Source organism: Musca domestica, unplaced genomic scaffold (assembly GCF_030504385.1).
Source record: "Musca domestica strain aabys unplaced genomic scaffold, Musca_domestica.polishedcontigs.V.1.1 89, whole genome shotgun sequence".
Classification (NCBI taxonomy): Eukaryota; Metazoa; Arthropoda; class Insecta; order Diptera; family Muscidae; genus Musca; species Musca domestica.
Window position 1 is genome coordinate 1,531,929 of NW_026712430.1, and position 21,143 is coordinate 1,553,071.

Here is a 21,143-nt window from a genome sequence, read left to right on the forward strand (position 1 = left end):
TTCCTTTCCTCTTCTTTCACAAATTTCCTGATGAAATTATTTACAGTCTCTCCCATTTCTCGGGTGTTTTTATTTGTCTGTTTTTGCATAACCCACAGGTTTAATCAGAAACCCAAAATGTATCCCATTAACCTTAATGAGTTAACCACAAATCAACAATATGACAACAACGACTAACCTGTGCCTTCGTTGGCAGGAATCAGCCTGTTTTCTGTTGTTGTTGCAGTTGTGCGATAATGTGGGCGTGCCCTCAATCAATTTTCTCCCACAAATGTTGTCGCTACATTATAAACTGAAATGAGAAGCAACCGCAATGCCAGGAGCAGTAGTAGTAACATAAAATATTGTTGTTGTTGTTACTTCTACTGCTGGTGATGATATTCGGTGTGGAAAATTGTCATTGTCATTTGTTGTTTTTGTCGTCTTTTTTATTTTTAAGCCACAATATGTTGTTGCTGCTACTGTTTTTGTTGGCTTTCATTTCGGTTAAGCTAATGGCTAAGCATTTTAGATGAGCGAATGTCTGATGTTGTGTGTGTTTTTTGTTTTTTGTTGTTGTTATTTTTTTCTATTTATTTTGGTCTAGAATTATCAATGTGTCCTTCATAGCATTGCTAATGACAGTTCAAATAAATGAAAGCTTATTTTCATTTTTGTGTGCGATTAATTCACGCTTTGCTGATGACATTTTAGCTACTGCGGCGACAGATGTTGCTGGGGTTTCTCTGTTTTTCTGATTTGTTTCTGGGTTCATGCCGCCGCTGCTGGACATGCCGACCGACTCTGACCCGCATAAGCGTTTTGTTTATTTATCATCAATTCCAAAACTGTTGACACTTGGACTATTTGCCTTACTATTGATGGAAAAGTCTATTTTGGTCTAATGTTATCCCCCCTAAATTTTATTGTAATTTGCCATAGAAAATGTGTCAGTTTTTCCTTTTCTCGTCATTGTTCTGAGGATGAGTGGGTGTTTATTTGTAACATTAGATGACATTAGTCAAAAAATACTGGAAAAAAAAAGAAAAGCAATCTGGGTGGATAAACGTTAATGTTAATAAATAAATATTAACCTTTGGCCATTAGAATTATTGGCTAAATCAGAAGGTCGCATAGATTGTTTTGGTAATGGAGATTGATGGATGGAGGCAAAACTGTTGAAAATGGAGAGAATTGAAATTGAGATTAAGATTTAGATTGGAGATTCGGAATGTCCTTCGAATTGTGTCTTGAATCTATAATTTATCTAAAAGTGTTTTAAATCTTCACATACTCTCCCTTCCTGCTTTCAGCTCCTCTACATGAAGACTATTTTCCTTCAGTTCGTCTATATGGAGACTTCCTGCCTACGCTTGTCTTTATGAAAACTCCCTGCTTTCAACTTGTCTATATGGAGACTCCCTGTCTTCAGCTCGCCTATATGGAAACTCCCTGCCTGCCCTGAGATTCCCTTTCTCTGGTTTTCAGAGACGAAATCCGCCCTCCCTTCCGTTTTTATATGATTCCCCTTCCGATCATCTATAGAGACTCCCCTTCCGCTCGCCTATAGAGATTCCGCCCAGCTTATCCCGCCACATCGCAAAAAGAAACTCTTTTCACTTTCCCTTCCGCTTGTCTATAGAGACTCCCCTTCCTCTCACCTATAAAGATTCCGTCCAGCTCATCCCGCCACATCGAAAAGAGACTATTTTCACTTTCTCTTCCGCTCGTCTCTAAAGGCTCATCATCTCATCATTCATCTCATCTATAGAGACTCACTTCCGCTTGTCTATAAAGACGCACTTCCTCTCGTCTTCAGAGACGCCCTCCGCACGCCTATAGAGAATCACCTTCCGCTTGTCTATAGAGACTCCCTTCCGCTCGTTTATAGAGACTCGATTCCGATAGTCAATAGAGATTCCGCCCAGCTCAGCCCGCCTATGAAGACTCACCTTCCGCTTGTCTATAGAGACTCCCTTCCGCTCGTTTATAGAGACTCGATTCCGCTAGTCTATAGAGATTCCGCCCAGCTCAGCCCGCCACATCGAAAAAAAACTCTTTTTACCTCAACCATAAAAAGTTATTGGTGGTGCATCCTAAGTTGCCTGAAACTTAAGCACGTTGTAATTCTTAACAGCTTGTATGATTATAATGTTGACTACAAACGGTTATGGTGCGGATTTAATTAAAACGATTTATTTAAGTACTCAAACATTAAAAATTGAAGACATAATCCCTATAAACTTTCGAGGGTCTTAAAACGAAATTTATTTAAAGATATACGAATCTGCTCTGTTCCGGTGCTGAAATTTAATCTTCTGTGAAATTTTTAAGTTTCATATCTAAAACAAATTATTCTAAAATGAATTGCTTAAACAAATTTGAGAATTTTTTTTCTCAGCAGCATCATTTTTGAGTTGGATCTTTGCATGAAAGACAAGAAGAAAATAAAATGGAATAAAAATAAGCCACAAAACAACACATTTGCTATTGAATAAAATATGTTAGTCCTTGTTTTGCAATGACCTCCTTTTGCAACACTCACAGACACACACACACACACAGAGGCACCGCACCCCCAATCCATCAGCATATGGCGGATGTTGTGATGCTTTGGCCCATTGCCACCGCCATGGCCCCAATACAGACAGTTTTTGGTTGGTGTTACAAAGAAACCAAATCAACCATCCAAACCAACCAACCGAACGAACGAAAAAACTACCAACAGGCAACCAGGCAGTGAGAGGGACAGGCGAACCGACCGATAAACAGACAGACTTTTGTATTGATTCCTTTTTAATATTTACACTTTCATTGTAAACACTTTCTTTCCAGATTGGCAATGAGAAAACAAGGATACTTGCAGCTGCCATGCCTTTAGGACATCTCTCATGTTTCTTACTCTGTTTGTTATTGATTTTTGGAAAACCAAAGGATCTATATACTTATGTGTTTGTCTTGCGTTTGTATGTATGTATGTGTGTATATATCCTGTACTTTTTTGTGCAACTTTTATTTTTCCTTTAGCAAACAGTGTTGTTGGTTATAATACCCTCAGCTTTTTTTTCTTGTTTTGCTTTGTAACACTTGACGCCCACACATTTTCCTAATTTTTTTATTTTAATTTTATTTTGTTTTGCCTTTGAAAGCATTCTCCTTGGGTCCTTTGTGTGTGTATGTGTGTGTGTGTATTGCCTAGAATTGGAAATCATTTTGGCCTTTTTGTTTCTTTCTGTGGCTTTTCAATTTCGATTGTTACGTTCCAGTTTATTTGACATCAAAAGTTTATGGTCTATCGCACAGAAAAGTGTTAATAATGTGATGGCGGGACCGTGTTTGGCCTTTCTTGCTTTGACACATATTTGGTTGGGTTTGGTTCGGTTTTGAAAGGGTTGACCACAATAACAAAATGTTTAAATTGAATAGAATTTGAGAATTGTTTTGTGTTTTTTTTTTTTTTTTTTTTTTTTTTTGTAGAAATTGTGGGTTGTTGTAAAGTAATTTTATAATCAGCTGACCCTACGCCCAAAATAAGTGGAAAAAAGTTTTTACAAATTTTCTAAAAGGGACATAACTAAGAAAATAAGTAGGTCCCAACCTTGTCTCAGTAAAAACCTCCCAAATTAAAAGGTACATTTAAACATCTGTTAGAAATTGAAAGCTCTGACTATGATGGCGAAAATATAAATTAGGTTTGTCACAAAGATACAAAATTTTCATTTTAGGGATCCTCAAACCGCACCTGCCTATCACAGTGCACAAATCCACGGCTTTGTATTGTCCTTTCTCTGACTTAGTGATCGTTTTCCTTCAAGAATGAAAATAGCATGCGGGCGGGACCTCGAAAATTCACGATTTTATATACAGTTTACTCTTCACTCTTTTTATATAAGCAGATGCGTTCCTTTTTGGAAAATTAGAATATTTGCAGAATGGTGCGAAATAGAGTGAGAGTTTCCTTCAAGAATGAAATCGACTGAAAGAATTTTCTTTGCTGTAAACGGGCAATTTCGGCGATCACCGCGCCTAATTCATTCGTATCGCAGTTATACTAACCAGGCCTCTTTCGCCACCCCAAACTACTAAAGTAATTTAGTTGTTGTTTACGAAAAGAGAAGATTCACCAATAGAGCATAGATATTATTAAGAACTACAAAAATTCTTCCGGTGTTTATTTCTTTGTACCTTTCTTCCATTTTATACCGTCAAAACACATGCGAAACACCCTCACCATCAGACACAAACTGTGGGGATTTTTTGTTGCTACCGCTGTCTAAGCCTCTCTTCCATCACTCTGAGTTAAACACTCTCTGTAGCCATATGGCTGAAGGTATACGAAATATCGATTGGCAATTTATGAAGCAGCGTCGAATTTGAATGTTGTAATGTACGATTTATTCTTCGGTATACCTCTGCCCCCTGCCAATTCGAGTTAACAACAAGTAAAAAAGCCGTAAGTTCGGCCGGGCCGAACTTTTAATACCCTCCAACCATTTGGTACAAATTTGGCAATTTCCAAAAATAAAAAAAAAAAATAAAATAATAATAAAATCCGTTAAAAATTCTGTTAAAATCTTAAAAATACCGAATGCTTATACGACGACGTGGACCTGCATAGGCAACTTTTGTTATAAGTTATTACAATATTTAAATGTGAAACTTGAAGAAAAATCTGTTTATAATGTAGCTAAAATCATCAAAATTCCGAATATCGGGGGGTACGGTATATGGGGGCTATACGTAGACGTGGACCTGCACAGACATTTTTCTGGCATGGGCTGAAATATCCATTACGAACTTCACATGCGAAATTTGAAACAATCCCGGTAAATAGTGTCGCTAAAATCATCAAAATGCCGAATTTCAGGGGGTACGGTATATGGGGGCTATATGAAGACGTGGACCTACATGGCCCATTTTCTGTTTCATGCTGCAGTATCTATTACGAACTTCAAATACCAAATACCGAATATCGGGGGGTACCGTTATATGGGGACTATATGAAGACGTGGACCTGCACAGATAATTTTCTGTCTTATACTGTAGTATCCCTTAAGAACTTCAAATGCCAAATTTGAAACAATTCCGATGAATAATGTCGCTAAAATCATCAAAATACCGAATATCGGGGGGGGTACCGTTATATGGGGGCTATAGTATAACTTGGACCTACATGGCCCATTTACGAACTTAACCTGTCTACTGGCAAAATATACATGTGTGCAAAATTTTAGCCTTCTATCTCAATTTGTTCGAAAGATAGCGTGATTACAACAGATAGACAGACGGACCGACAGACAGACAGACGGACAGACAGACAGACGGACATGGCTAAATCGTCTTAGAATTTTATGCTGATCAAGAATATATATACTTTGTTGGGTCTGACATGAGTATTTCGAGGAGTTACAAACGGAATGACAAAATTAATATACCCTCCATAGTATGGTGGAGGGTATAAAAATGTAAGTGTTATGTGTCCTCCTTGATAATACAATCATTTGAGGGCGGTCAAATTTCTGTGTTTGATTGGCAACGACATGTGGACGTTGAAATGGTGTTTAAAATATTTCAGATATTTCAATATCAAAGGTTTCGCCAGACATACCATGTAGCAGTGAAACCCTTTGCGTGGTAAAAGGACGCATGTGGAAACATAATACATACATGCTGGCATATACATAAACACATACATAGATGTGTTTTGGCATTGCTCTCTTTTCTCAATTTTTTTTTTTTTTTTATTTTCCCTTTCTTCAAAATTGCAAAACAATAATAAATTTGTTGTAAACTCCCCCAAAATATTCGGCTGAATGAGTCCTTTTTTTCACACCCCACCTCCATAAAAAATGTTGGATATCCTTTTGCCCTTGTTGTTGTTTTTTTTTGTTTCTTTGTTAATTTCAATTTACCACATCGTGAGGTTATCAAACCATCCTTGTTGGGAATTGAATTCAATTGAATTGAATTTTCGATGGCCGGTCGTTTTGTTTTGTGGCGTTTTGCTGATTATGTGGCGGTCACTTGAATATTGGTGATTCTGTTGTTTTTCTTCTTTGTTCAGCAGTTTGTTGACATTGTCCTTGAGGCCATCAATGGAATACATACATATATAGTATGTGGCATTTGCAAAGAAATTTTAAGCCAACAAAATTTAGAATATTTGGTTATTTTCAGAATTTCATTTCAAGGATTCTGTGTTTTTATATTTCTAATATGTCCATTCGTTCGCTTTCACTTTTGTGTGGCAGGCAGCTGTCTGGTCAAATAAAATATTTAATGTAATTTTCTGCATATTTTATGGGCACAACGATATAAGCTGTCTTGGCCCCTCCAGCAAACATGTCCACACAAAATGTTAAGTGAAATTTTGTCAACATTTTTTTTTTCATTTTTTTTTAATGAAAAACATGTCAAATCATTGTTTCAATAAAAAGTAAGCGCTTTTAGCAGATAGTACTTTGTGTATCAATTTTAAAATTCACAATTAAATATTCTCATCCTGAGTTTCTTTAAGAAATCCAAGAGATTTTATACAAATCCAGATTTATTTAAAATGCACATTTCATTTTCAAACCGACGTCCAATTTGGTACAAGTTGTAAGTATACTTGTCTTAAGACCAAGAGTAATAGTCATTAAGGAAGGAAAGAAAATAATGCTGCCGCTACTACTACAACTACAACAACATTTGAAAACTTAATTATTATGAAATGTTTAATGCCCTGAAAGTCTCACTTGACTTAATGACTGTTATGTATGTGGTTTTAAAATGTTGTGATTTACTTAAATACACAACAACAAAGATGTGTGTGTGTGTGTGTGTGTTTGAACAAACACCCACAAAACACTCATATATACTTTTTGGGGTTGTTTTGGCCAAAATTCCCACATCACATGCTTAAATATGCATTATAGAGTAACGCTTAGACAAAACATGCTATTATTTTCATTAATTACTGTTTTGTGAATTAGGTTGGATCAGGAATAACAAGTAAAAAACATTAAGTTCGGCCGGGCCAAACTTTTAATACCCTCCACCTTAGGGTAAAAGAAACATTAGAAGAAATGTGGCAAAAATCATTAAAATGTCGAATATCGGGAGGTACCGTTATATGGGGGCTACACCAAAACTGGGTCCTATAATTACAATGACTCGCCACACGAACTGGGACCCATTATGACCCACAAATACCAATTTTTAGCCAAATCAGTGAAAAAATATGGAAAAAACCATCAAAATACCGAATATCGGGAGGAAACGTTATATGGGGGCTTTACCAAAACTGGGTCCTATAATTACAATGACTCGCCACACGAACTGGGCCCATTATGATCTACAACTACCAATTTTTAGACAAATCCGTGAAAAAATGTGTCAAAAATCATCAAAATACCGAATATTGGGAGGTACCTTTATATGGGGACTATACCAAAACGTGGACCTATACATACAATGTTTCGCCACACGAACTAGGACCCATTATGACTCACAAATACCAATTTTCAGACAATTCAATGAAAAAATGTGGCAAAAAACGTCAAAATACCGAATATCGGGAGGTACCGTTATATGGGGGCTATACCAAATCATGGACCCATACATTCAATGTTTCGCCACCGGAGCTGGAAACCAATACCAATTTTTAGACATATCCATGAAAAAATGTGGCAAAAAACTAAAATACCGAATATCGGGAGGTACCTTTATATGGTAGACCGAAGCTAGAAGCCATTACGAACTACAAATGCCAATTTTGAGACAAATCCGTAGAAAGATGTTGCAAAAACCAACAAAATGCCAAATATAGGGTGGTACCGTTATATGGGGGCTACACAAAATCGTGGACCTATACATAAAATGTTTCGCCACCGGAGCTAGAACGCAAATACCAATTTGTACACAAATCCGTGGAACGTGTGGCAATGATCATCAAAATACCGAATATCGGGACCTATACATACCCCCTACTCCTTTTCATGGTTGTGGGTATAAAAACTGGTTTTTAGACCCTACACCACATAGTGGTAAGGGTATTGTCTTTGTGCAGTTGTTTGTAACATGGAGAAGGAAGCGAAATAGACGCATAGTTACTTTTGAGGATCTTCATGGAATTACTTTCTGAATCGATTTATGCATATCAGTCCGCCCGTCCATCCGTCCATGTATTTTTGTGTACAAAACGCAGGTCGCATTTATTATCCGATTGAGATGAAATTTTGCAAACAATATTTGTTTGGCCCAAAGATGAACCCTATAGAAATTGGTGATAATCGGATCAGATTTAGATATAGCTCCCATATGTCTTCAGCCGATTTCGGGTCTATTGTGCACCAAATGGCCAATATAAGTCCAAATGACCTGAATTTCGGTACATCCCACCGAGTTCAAGCAGCAAGTTAATTAAATTAGAAGAAAATTGGTTCAGATATAGCTATAGCTCCCATATATATGTGTCATCCAATTTGGGGTTTTAAGACCCTCACATGCGTAATATGAACTCCAGAAGAATGATATTTAGTACCGGACATCAGATACTGCTCGAAAATACCCTTGTCAAATTTTATAGAGATCGGTTGAGATTAGGATATAGCTCCCATATATATTTATCCAGATCAGGTTTATTGTGCAACAAATGGCTAATATTAGCCCAAATGGATTTTGGCATTTACGACAGAATTTATAATATAAACCAGTACTTCAAATTTGGTGTAAATGGGTTCAGATATAAAGCTCCCATATATATATGTTTTATCCGATTTGGGGTTTAAAGTCCCTCACAAGCGTAATATGCATTGCACAACAATGATCTTTGGTACCAGATATCAAATACAGCTCTGAAATAAGCTTCCATATATATCCTCAACCGATTTTGGGTTAATTGTCAACCAAATGGCTTATATCAGACCAAATGGACCGAATTTCGGCATATTCGACCGGATTTAGTCTAGAAGCAAGTACATTAAAAATCGGTTCACATATAGCCATAGCTCCCGTATATATGTTTCATCTGATTTGGGGTTTAAAGTCCTTCACAAGCGTAATATGCATTCGACAACAATCATATTTGGTGCCAGTTATCAGATACATCCCAGATATACCTGACAAATTTTATCAATATCGGTTCAGATTTGGATATAGGTCCCATATATATCGTCAACCGATTTCGGGTAATTGTGCACCAAATGGCCAATATCAGTCCAAATGACCAGAATTTTTGGTACATCCCACCAAAATCAGTCTAGAAACAAGTACATCGAGTTCGGAGAAATCGGTTCAGATATAGCTATAGCTCCCATATATATGCTTCATCCGATCCAAGTTCAAGTTTATTGTGCAAATAATGGCTAATATCAGCCCAACTGGAGTGAATTTAGAGACGTACGTTTCCCTTTTGTGCAACTCGGTTCCGATATATATATATTTTTATACCCTACAACACTATGTGTTGGGGGTATTATAAGTTTGACTGGGCCAAGAATTATGTAACACCACGAAATATTGATTTCCCACATAGGAAAATATATATGGATCTTCCTATCTTGCCGAGCTGAGTCGATCTAGCTATGTATGTCCGTCCGTCCGTCTGTCCGTCTGTCCATGTTAATTTGTAATCACTCTACAGGTCGCAATTATGGCCCGATATTCACGAAATTTAGAATGGAGGTGGGGCTAGGGTCAGAATTGAACCCTATTTCTTTTGGAGATGATCGCATAATATTTAGGGTTGAAATGGACCAAAAACTGAAAAAATTAATGATTTTGCAGTTGCTCTACAGGTCGCAATTATAGACCAATCGAAGCCAAAATGTTGATAGATGGTGTGATCTACTTGAAATAAATTCTTTTGTTGCGGGAGCTCTACTAAATATGCATAGTGGTGTAGGGAATCATATAGACGCCACTACCCGACTTTTGACTTTTCCTTACTGGATTTTTCCTTTTTGATTATTAAAAAAAATCCTATGCTTTCCAATATTCATGAATTTTTAAAGGTCTTGCTGTAGACTAATTTTAAGCATTTTTTTCCTGATATATGCGTCTGACATTATTAGCAGGTGTTTTGAGTGAAAAAATAATTTGCCCAACCAAACATAATTTGTCCAGCCTAAATTGTTAATCGAAAAATCGTTGATTTGCTTTAGAATAAAGACGTCCTAGCCAAATATCGTGGAATTTTTTTAACGTATAAGATTATACTTGCCAATATGCGTGGATTTTTAAAGGTCTGCCTGTAAACTACTTTTAAGCATTTCTTTGCTGATTTAAGCGTCTGACATTATTAAGTATCGTTTTGAGTGAAAACAAGTTAAAAAGCAGTAAGTTCGGCCTGGCCGAACTTTGAATACCCTCCACCATTTGGAACGAATTTGGAAATAAAATCCTGAAAAAATTTTTGTAAAATTTTAAAAATACCGAATATTGCCCTTATATTGGTGCCTATACGACGTGGACCCACACAGGCATTATTTGTCATGAGTCATTACCAAATTCAAATTCGGAACTTGAAATAAACTCGAATAATGTAGCTAAAATCATCAAAGTATAGAATATAGGGAGATACCGCTATATCGGAGCTGTGCGAAGACCTGAACCTGCGTAGACAATTTTTTGTCATATTCTGTAGCATCCATTACGAACTTCAAATACGACATTTCAAACAACTTCGGTGAGTATTGTACCTAAACTCGTCAAAATACCGAGTATTGGGAGGTACCGGTATATGGGGCCTATACGAAGACCTGGACCTGCATAGACAATTTTCTGTCTTAGGCTGTAGTATCTATTGCGAACTTCAAATACCAAATTTTGAACAATTCCGGTTATTAATGTCGCTAAAATCATCAAAATGCCGAATATCGGGAGGTACCGTTATATGGGGGCTATACGTAGACGTGGACCTGCACAGACAATTTTCTGTCTTAGGCTGTAGTATCTATTTCGAACTTCAAATACCAAATTTGAAACAATTCCGGTGAATAATGTCGCTAAAATCATCAAAATACCGAATATCGGGAGGTTCCGTTATATGGGGGCAATACGATGACGTGGACCTGCACAGACAATTTTCTGTCTTAGGCTGTAGTATCCATTTCAAACTTCAAATACCAAATTTGAAAAAATTCCGGTGAATAATGTAGCTAAAATCATCAAAATACCGAATATCGGGAGGTACCGTTATATGGGGGCTATATGAAAACGTGGATCTACATGGCCCATTTACGAACTTAACCTGCCTACTGTAAAAATAAACCTGTGTGCAAAATTTTAGCCTTGTATCTCAATTCGTTCAAAAGATAGCGTGATTACAACAGACAGACAGACGGACATCGCTAAATCGTTGTGTCTGACATGAGTATTTCGAGGAGTTACAAACGGAATGACAAAGTTAATATACCCTCCATAGTATGGTGGAGGGTATAAAAATAACTTGTCCAACCAAAAAGATACAAGCAAAAACTATTTCTGTTTATGTCCTTAAGTATGACCTATTAAGTTATGACCTTTTTACTTTAAACTAACATGTATAGGTGTATAGACCTTTCGAACGTTGGATCTTTTATAGCTCATGGTTCTCGTACAATCCGTTTCAGTTTCAGTTTCCAATTTAATTTCTTAGGAAAGAGTGACTTTTGTAAAACATTTTCCATTTCAGAATAGTGTCTCTCATGGTTGAGAGCATAAAAATTGGGAGCCTGTTTTATCTAAAACTGCATTTCACATTACTTTCTTTACTTTCTCTTTTGAAAAAAGGACAACATATTCCTCTGATATTTCAATTTGAATAGTGTTCATATAGACTTACCATTCTGTTTGTGACTTCTCGTCATAATAATATTCTAAACCATCGCCCTATTTGCAGTCCTACTTAAATATGTTCCATTTTAATTTCATGAAAATTTCGGGATCTTAGTAAATAAAGATTGGTTTAGAACACTAAAGACAAAGGCAGAACTCAACGCAATATTTTGCACCATTCATGATATGTATTATAAACATGTATTTTTCTTTTCATTGAATTAAAATTGCCATTGTAAATTTTCTTCTTAGAAGGATCTACTCCAATATTCCCTCACATTTCACACCTCAGCTTCTACAGCAATCATTTTCCGTAATATGTGTAATACATACATACACATGTTAATTTTATAAATCTACAGGCATACATCACTCTGTATAGTATGGTATGTAGGTAAGGTAAGTGTGTTGCATGCCTTGTAGGCCTTCAAAATATATATTTCCACATAAATCAATTTAATTGAAATTAATGATCAACAATACAATGTACTTTATTTCTTATTATTACTTACATGTGTTGTGATTTTTAAGGTGGGCATGTATGTGTAAAAACCAAAACATATGTTAAACAACAACAATAACACAGAGACGTAAGGAGTTTACAAACTCATTTTGATGATGGACAGACATAAATCAAGGATACGGTAGTAATCAGTGTATAAAATTTATTGTGGTTTTTTTAGAACACAACAGCAACAACAAAAACACAAATGTACACTTTACTTTAATTCAATTATATGATGAACATATTTTTGGTTTAGTTTTTACATGTTTTACATGCAAATTGTTGTTTTTCAAGAATATTATTAAAGCCAAGGCCATTGAAAGTACTGAAAGTGATTTGTATTCGATTAGTTGTTATTAATTTGTTGAATTGCTGATGTGGTTTCTCACTCTATGCAAGAGCAGAGAGGAGTATGCATTTTATTCCAATTGAAGTTTTTTTAAATTTATTTTTAGTTACCATTGCAATTTAAAGTCGAGACGTAATAATTCAACTCAGTTTTGTTATACCATACATAACAACATAAGTAGAATATAATATGTTTGTTTTCGCCCAACAGTTTTTTCTCTTAGAAAAGAAGACCCTAGACCATCCTTTTATTGTACTGTTTGCAGTTATTTTAACTGTTTGACTCATAGTTTTAAACTTGAGAAGATCCTTACAGAATACTGTACATACAGGTCCAAGTTTTGTTATAGATCCTATGCAACAGAACCTCCCGATATTCGGTATTTTTATACCTTGGAAAGGAGGGTATATTAATTTTGACATTCCGTTTGTAACAACCCTATATATAATTATCGTAAAACCCATCAAGTATATATATTCATAATCAGCATAAAATTCTAAGTAGATTTAAAGATGTCCGCCTGTCTGTCTGTTGAAATCACGATACAGCCCACATTATTTGACGTAGACCATCAAAATTCAGCAGAACAATTTGTATTGTGCGTAGTTATTATTGGTTGGTATTGAAAATGAGATACATTGGTCCACGTTTCGGTATACTCCTCATATAACGGTACCTTTCGATATTCGGTATTTTGATGATTCCTGCCACATTTCCCCATAAATTTGCCTAAAAATTGGTATTTGTAGATCATAATGGGTTCTAGCTCGTGTGGCGAAACATTGTACGAATTGATCCACATTTTGGTATAGCTTCTATATAACGATACCTTCCGATATTCGGTATTTTCATCATTTTTGCCACATTTTTTCATGGATTTGTCTAAAAATTGGAATTTTTTGGCCATGATGGGCTCCGCTGGCAAAACATTGTATGTACAGGCCCACGTTTTGGTATAGCCCCCATATAACGGTACCTCCTGATATTCGGTATTTTGATGATTCCTGCCACATTTCCCCATAAATTTGTCTAAAAATTGGTATTTGTGGGCCATAATGGGTTCTAGCTCATATGGCGAGACATTGTATGAATAGGTCCACGTTTTGGTATAGCACACATATAACGGTACCTGCCGACATTCGACATTTTGATAAAAATTGGTATTTTTAGTTCATAATGGGTTCTAGCCCGCTGGCAGAACATTGAATATTTGGTTCCACGTTTTCCTATAGTGCATATATAACGATACCCACCGATATTCGGTACTTTGATAATCTTAGTCACATTTACCTACATAATTGTTTCAAATTTGGTATTTTAGAAGATTTAGTAGATGACAATCCTTGAAGTATAAAATTGTTTATAGAGGTTCCCGTTTTGGTATAGCCCCATATAACGGCCTCACTCACTTTATTGTTTTTGATAAGTTTAACTGCATTTTGCAAAAAAGTTCAGCCCTGCCGAACTTAATGTTTTTTTACTTGTTTTGTTTTATGTCACTATTTTCACCGGAATCGTATATCCCCTATATAATGATACCGCCCAATATTCCGTATTTATCGATTTTAGCCAATTATTTCAACGCAATTATTTCAAAATTGGTATTTGGAATCTATAATAGACGGCTCCTTTTCTATCAGAAACTTGACCATACCGGTCCCCATATGACTGTTCCACGCGAAATTCGATATTTTAATAATTTCAGTAAAAAATAATTCGAGTAAAAAATGCGCTCATTAATGCGACTATAAGGTCTTTGCTAGGAAGCAAAGGTCATAATTCATCTAATTTCAATATTGACATTTTGTTTTGAGGAAAAAATTATGGAATTGTGGAAAATGTATACCACGAGAGACATTACTTTGTAGTTGGACTGTGTTATAAAAAAGGAGACGGACATATTATAATTACCAATTATTAAAACTTCTTCTTTCTTGTGTAACCCTCGTCACCTTCGCACACCACCCCTCTTCAACTTCTTGCCCCCTTTTCCCCACATTTTCAATCTTTCAGCAAATTCTTACTCTATTTTTAGAAATTCTTATCCCACTCTAATTTTTAAAACAGGAGTAATTCTGGAGTGCTCTCAACACAAATCAAAAGAAGGGTAAACACTCATGAGCAAGTTTCGCCACCTAGTGAAAATGAGCAATTCTTACTCTGATCCTGGCTACACATGAACAGCGAATGTAATACCAGATTTCAGATTTCAAGTATTATCGGTTTAACCAATACCAAATTGTACCAATCATAGTACTATTTAGTACTTTTCGTGCACTTGTAGAAAACATTTCCAAAACCACCTTTATATATCAAACCTACATTCCAACCCAGATTCTCATATTCTCAAATTTCAAGTTTTTAACCCTATTCGTTCACATAATACCAAATGGTATCAATTTATAACTTTTCGTAATCTCCAAGTTCGAATTCGAACTCGAAATATACATTTTAGACCCCACAATGTATATATATTCTTGATAAGCATAAAATTCTATGTCGATTTAGTCGGTCTGTGGAAATCTCTCTAGCTTCCGAACAAAATGAAGTAGATAGATAAAATTCTAATCGAATGTATATTATGTCTGCGGGACTTTTGGCATTGAAAATCGTCCATGCACGTCCATGTTTTGGAATAGCCCCCATATAATGGTACTTCCCGATATTCGGTATTTTGATGATTTTATTCACTTTTTCTTTAAGAATATTGTAATATGGCTTATGACAAAAATTGTCTATGGAAGTCCACGTTGTCGTATAGTTCCTAATTTTAAGATTTTAATATAATTTTTACGGATTTTTTTTTGAAAATTACCAAAATTGTTCCAAATGGTGGAGGGCATTTAAAGTTCGGCCCGGCCGAACTTACAGCTTTCTTACTTGTTTATATATAAGTAATACTATATATTTGTCGGCACATCGATTGGTACTTAATAAATTGTTTTTGTGTTGCTCAAGATTTCGAAATATTCCTATAAAATATTAGAGTCTGCTTTTTGGTATTTGTAAGCCTTGCACATTTTTGGGGAATGAATGCACTTTAATTTGGTTTTCCGAATTCAAACCAATAAAAAGCAAATTCTCAAAGAATTTTTAATATGGTAACAGGTTTTGGTCTTTTTCCCACATTTGGAAATGTATTTTTATATTTTTAACTATTTGGTCATAATTTCACTTTTCCTCATAGTTATACATATAAATGGCTTTCTCTTAACTTATTTCGCAAAATAATGATTAACTTTGGTCCAAAGTTTGAGACTTAGACTCGGAATTAGCAAACGAAGAAGAAATAAAAACGAAATACAATGGTTTGTTGACGTATGGCATATTGTGTAGTTTTTTATACCCTATGGCTATGGCTAAACGTCCCTAGTCGAAATAACGGTTATAGACCCTAGGTCTCTTTGAACCAATTCCTAAAATTTGCGTCAGTGCTAGGTCAGGTGCGAAAATGAACAATATCGATCCACTCTATCAAGTATCTCCCCCACAAAGGGTCAACATTTTGAATTACAACTCTCTTAAAATATGATATAGCAGTCCAATTGTCTTCAAATGTCACACATCCCAATATTTTTGTTTACCCAAAGTCTGGTGTGAAGATGGTATATGGTCCACTCCTTCTGGTACCTCCCCTACAAAAATTTTGAGTATCCATGAAGCTAAAAAAAAGATGGTAGAGATCGAACCTCCCCTACATGGGGTTCAAGATTTTGAAAAACAAAACGCTCAAAGATAGCGAAATAATAATCAAATTAATCCATCCATCCATCTCTTCAAATTTCCCACACACAAACATTTTTGCCAACACAAGTTCTGTTGTGAAGATGATGTACATCTACCAACCCCTTCTGGTACCTCACCCACAAAGGGTCGCAATTTCGCAATACTTATATCTATCATCACTAATTTTATATTATGGTCTCTGTTGGTATCTGGAATTGAGAAATGGAGGTGGTTTTGGAAATGTGTATTTTATTTTCCGAAAAGTAGCCAATAATACTAAATTTTGTATTGGGTGATGAAATGAATTAAATTGAATTGATGAAATGAATTAAATTGAACTAAATTTGGTATTGGGTGAAGGGATAGGGCTGGAATCCTAAAATTTGAATTTTGGGGTCTCTAGTTGAGGGGAGGAGCTTTGTTTGATATTCGTACTATCCTGAAATTTGATACTAAGGTCACTGTTGGTATCTGAGGTTAAGATATGTAGATTGTTTTGAAAGTGTGTGCTATAATTGTTCGAAAAGTACTTAATTGAACTATATTTGGTATTGAGTGAAGGGATGGAGCTGAAACTGTGAAATTTTATGTTGCGATGACAGCTGGTGTGTAGGATTGAGATATGGCCATGTTTTGCAAATAAGTACTAAAATTGGGTGAATGTATAGGCCTGGAATCCCGAAATTTGATATTGATGTCTGTGTTAGTATCTGGTGTTGAGATCTGGTGGTTGTTGTGCAAATGCCTGCTATTACTGTTCGAAAAGTTCTAAATAGTATTAAATAATGTAGGGTATAAGTATTAATAAACAGGTGTCCTGAGAGTATTACAACCCAACTATTTTCAATTGTAGATTTTTTCAATCGTGGAATTCAAAAAAGTTTTGTCGTACATTTTTAGAGACATTTTTTCTGTCGTGGATTTTTGAAATACATTTTTATCTGTGGGTTCTTTTTCCTCATAGTTATACATATAAATGGCTTTCTCTTAACTTATTTCGCAAAACAAAACAAAGGGACAGTTTCCATTTTTATTATTAAAACAAAATTATTCTTTTTTACAAAAATCAAATACAACAATTATTTTCATTGTTGCCTGAATCATCTTCCTTCATGGATTTTCCCATCGTCAAATGACCTTTCTTGTTAGTCTCGTTTATCCCGACTAAAAAAGGTGATACGACGATATCTTTGTATGTCAACAAACCTGACATAATACACGCACAACACCAAAAAAAAAAAAACAAAAACAAGATTGAAGAGAAAAAATACCTGCTTGTTAGAAAGAGATAGCCACACTACTTAAATATGATAAACATATGATGCGTTTATGAAAGATAAGTGGTTAGTGTAACAGGTCATAATTCTTATCAGGCATTTAAAAAAAGAGAATTCTGTGGTGTCAAAGAAAACATTATTGTTATCCAAAACCAAAAAACCACTCACTTGAATAGTTAGTCTAACAAACGCGACCTTTTGGTAAACATTGGTGGTGTTTTTTCGGTCGTGAGCATTCTAACGATTCCGTGTTTGAAGTTTTTTTTTTTGTTTTTTGAAAATTAAATAATATGAATACATACATGTTTTAAATAATCAAATAATACAACATGTAAATGTCGAAAAAATATTATTTATCAATGGAAAATTCTTAAAAGTAAATAAAGAAATCGCAGTATTTTTGTGTATAAATTGTGTTCTTAATAAGAAAATATTGGTTCTTGTGTGATCAAGAGTTAAAAAAATATCATTAATTATCGCAACAAGAAAGAGATTCGTTCATTATAAATGTGAAATTTTGTACAATTTTTTTTTCAAATTTTAAATTAAAATGTATATGTGTGTGTTTTGTGAAATTAGTGAAAAGAAAATTGAATAATAATGCAACTCTATCAAGTACAAATTAAGTAAATCTTGAGCCGTGTCTTTTATTCTCTCCAATATGAGGGAAAGCATGTTTTAAAGTTTAACAAAATGAGTTCAATTAGCAAAATGTCCCGCAAAGGAAAGAAAAAATAGAATTACAGAAAAACATTCAATCAGTGGGGAAGTGACAAAATTCGATCTGAGATTTCTATATGATATTGTAGATCAACTGGATGTTAAGATGTATGAGTCGAATAACCTATTTAAAGGTATTGCCACAAACTGCGTCCTGCATTACAAAAGGCGTAAACTAATTCGTTATTTCTTAAAAAAATTCAAAGAAAGATAACTAAGTAGTGGTTAACTTTGGTCCAAAGTTTGAGACTTAGACTCGGAATTAGCAAACGAAGAAGAAATAAAAACAAAATACAATGGGTTGTTGACGTATTGCATATTGTGTAGTTTTTATACCCTAGTAGCTGAACCCGGTGCGCTTCGCTACCCCTTTTGATTTTATATGCATTCCAAATTTTATTTACGAATATATGTTGGTTTAAAAAAAACAAATTTAAAAATTAAAAAAAATTATTGCACTACTTTAAGGCGTAAATAACCAAAACCATTAGAAAAGCAGTAACATGACATACATACACGAAAGGTTTGTCCTTCGGATTTATTTATTTCATAGCAAATACCGAGCGTGCAGTAAACTGCAATCTTTTGAAGTTGAGTGGCATTTCTATTGCAATTAGTGGATTCGAGATAGCAACATACTTCGCCGTAATAAGCGTATTTCAAATCAATTGTTGTGTTGTTTTTTAGTGTTAGCCTAAGGCGTTGTGGGTCAATGCTTCTTATTAAAATCATATCCCAATCTGATCCAATTTAAATATAATTTAAAAAAAAAAACTTTTACACCAAATTCCGCCACACCTTTCATATTTCATTGAAATTGGTGCGTCAAATGTGTGAAATCGGCCGATAATATATATATGGGAGCTATATCCAAATCTTAACTAATTTCCAATTAATTTGTCACATTTATTATTGTAACCAAATTCCGCCACACATTCTGAATTTCATTGGTATCGGTCATATATATCATGTTTGGTGCATAACATGTATGAAATCGGCCGAAATATATATGTTAGCTATATCCAAACCTCAACTGATTTCAATATAATTTGGCAATTTTTTCTGGTGCCAGATTTTGTCTCTCTCGCTTTGGGTGCATCAAATATGTGAAATCGGCTGAGTATATATATGGGAGCTATAATCAAATCTGAGCGTATTTGATTATAATTTGTCAAATTTATTTTTGTACCAAATTTAGCCACTCATGCCGAATTTCGTTGGAATCGGAAATACGGAGGAAAATATATATGGGAGCTATATTCAAATCTGAACCGATTTCAATTTAATTTGACAAATTCATTTCGGCTCCCAATTCCGTTACTTATTTTAAATTTCATTACAATTGGAAATACATATCGTGTTTGGTCCACCAAATACATGAAATCGGTCGAAAATATATATGGGAGCTATATCCAAATCTGAACCGATTTCAATTTAATTTGACAATTTCATTTTCGGATCCCGTAACACATTCCAAATTTGTAGAGAGGTGGAGCTGAAACTGTGAAATTTTATGTTGCGATGACAGCTGGTGTGTAGGACTGAGATATGGCCATGTTTTGCAAATAAGTACTAAAATTATACGAAAAGTACTAAATGGTACTAAACTTGGTATTGGGTTAATGTATAGACCTGGAATCCCGAGAGTTGATATTGATGTCTCTTTTAGTATCTGGTGTTGAGATCTGGTGGTTGTTGTGCAAATGCCTGCTATAACTGTTCGAAAAGTTCTAAATAGTATTAAATAGTGTAGGGTATAAGTATATAATCAGTCTTGGATTTTTTTAAAGAAAATTATCTATTGTTAACAATCTTTTTTCAATTATGATTTTTTTTGCATTTTTTTCAACCATAGTTTCGTTAAAAGAAAACATTCAATTTTTAAAAATATGTTATTATTATAGACGAGTCAATCAGTTGGTTGCTTAAGTCTGTAGATTGTGCATTACATTGTTTTTGATCTATGATTTTATCTAACATGTATTAACCAACATTTCTTACCATTTCAGAATACAACCTGCAAGGGCATCATTGCTTTACTTAAAATAAAATAATTTTCCAAAGGTAAGTAGGCATTCAAACTACAAATAGTTTGAAATAAAGTATTAAAAATAAGAATCCTGATCTTCTGTAAGCCACGATTTACCAGCTATTTGTTTACAGCTGCTTTACTTATCTTTTTTGAGGTATTCATTAGAGTTTCCATAGTTCTATTCGCTGTCCTATACTTCTTGTGCTCCCCAAAATGAAATTCATTGCAAGACATAAATTTGGATTATTGCTCATCAGTTGGATTACACAATCAATGAAATTCCCCTCAATGTAATCTCAAAATAAAATCGTTGATAATTTTAATGCTAATGCATTTGATTAGGGGTTACAATTTGTTTACATTTTCTTTTTCTGTTTTTTCATGGCAAAAGCCAACAATTTTTTAAATATTTCTTCTTCGTTGGCTTGACAGCGTCGTGATCTGCCTACTGATCCGCCTCCGTCGTCCAATTCTTCTGCTTCATCTTTTCAAGCTTTTCAAGCAAAAAAGAAAAACAAATAATGAAATGAAAATGGATTTCGATGTTTAGAGACAACAATTATGTTTACACAAGAAAATTAACTTTGCCATGTTTTTGGAAATCAACCCCTCTCCCCACTCCCACACACAACTCCCTCATCCAAAATAGAAAATAATGGAAAATCTACAGTTACAAAATGCCGAATCAACAACTAACAAAATTGCTACTCATCCGTTAAGGTAATGACTTTGTCCAAATCATGACTACTGCGATTT

The 21,143-nt window shown here is 34.8% G+C and overlaps 1 protein-coding gene across 1 annotated transcript in view; it reads left to right on the forward strand.

Annotated features, from left to right (window-relative positions):
- Positions 1 to 21,143, forward strand: part of LOC101899300 (uncharacterized) — a 506,597-nt gene that overhangs the window by 203,672 nt on the left and 281,782 nt on the right. The window contains exon 2 of the mRNA XM_059131456.1: positions 20,365 to 20,419. The gene's annotated coding sequence lies outside the window, so the exon portion shown is untranslated. The remainder of the gene's footprint in view (positions 1 to 20,364; positions 20,420 to 21,143) is intronic.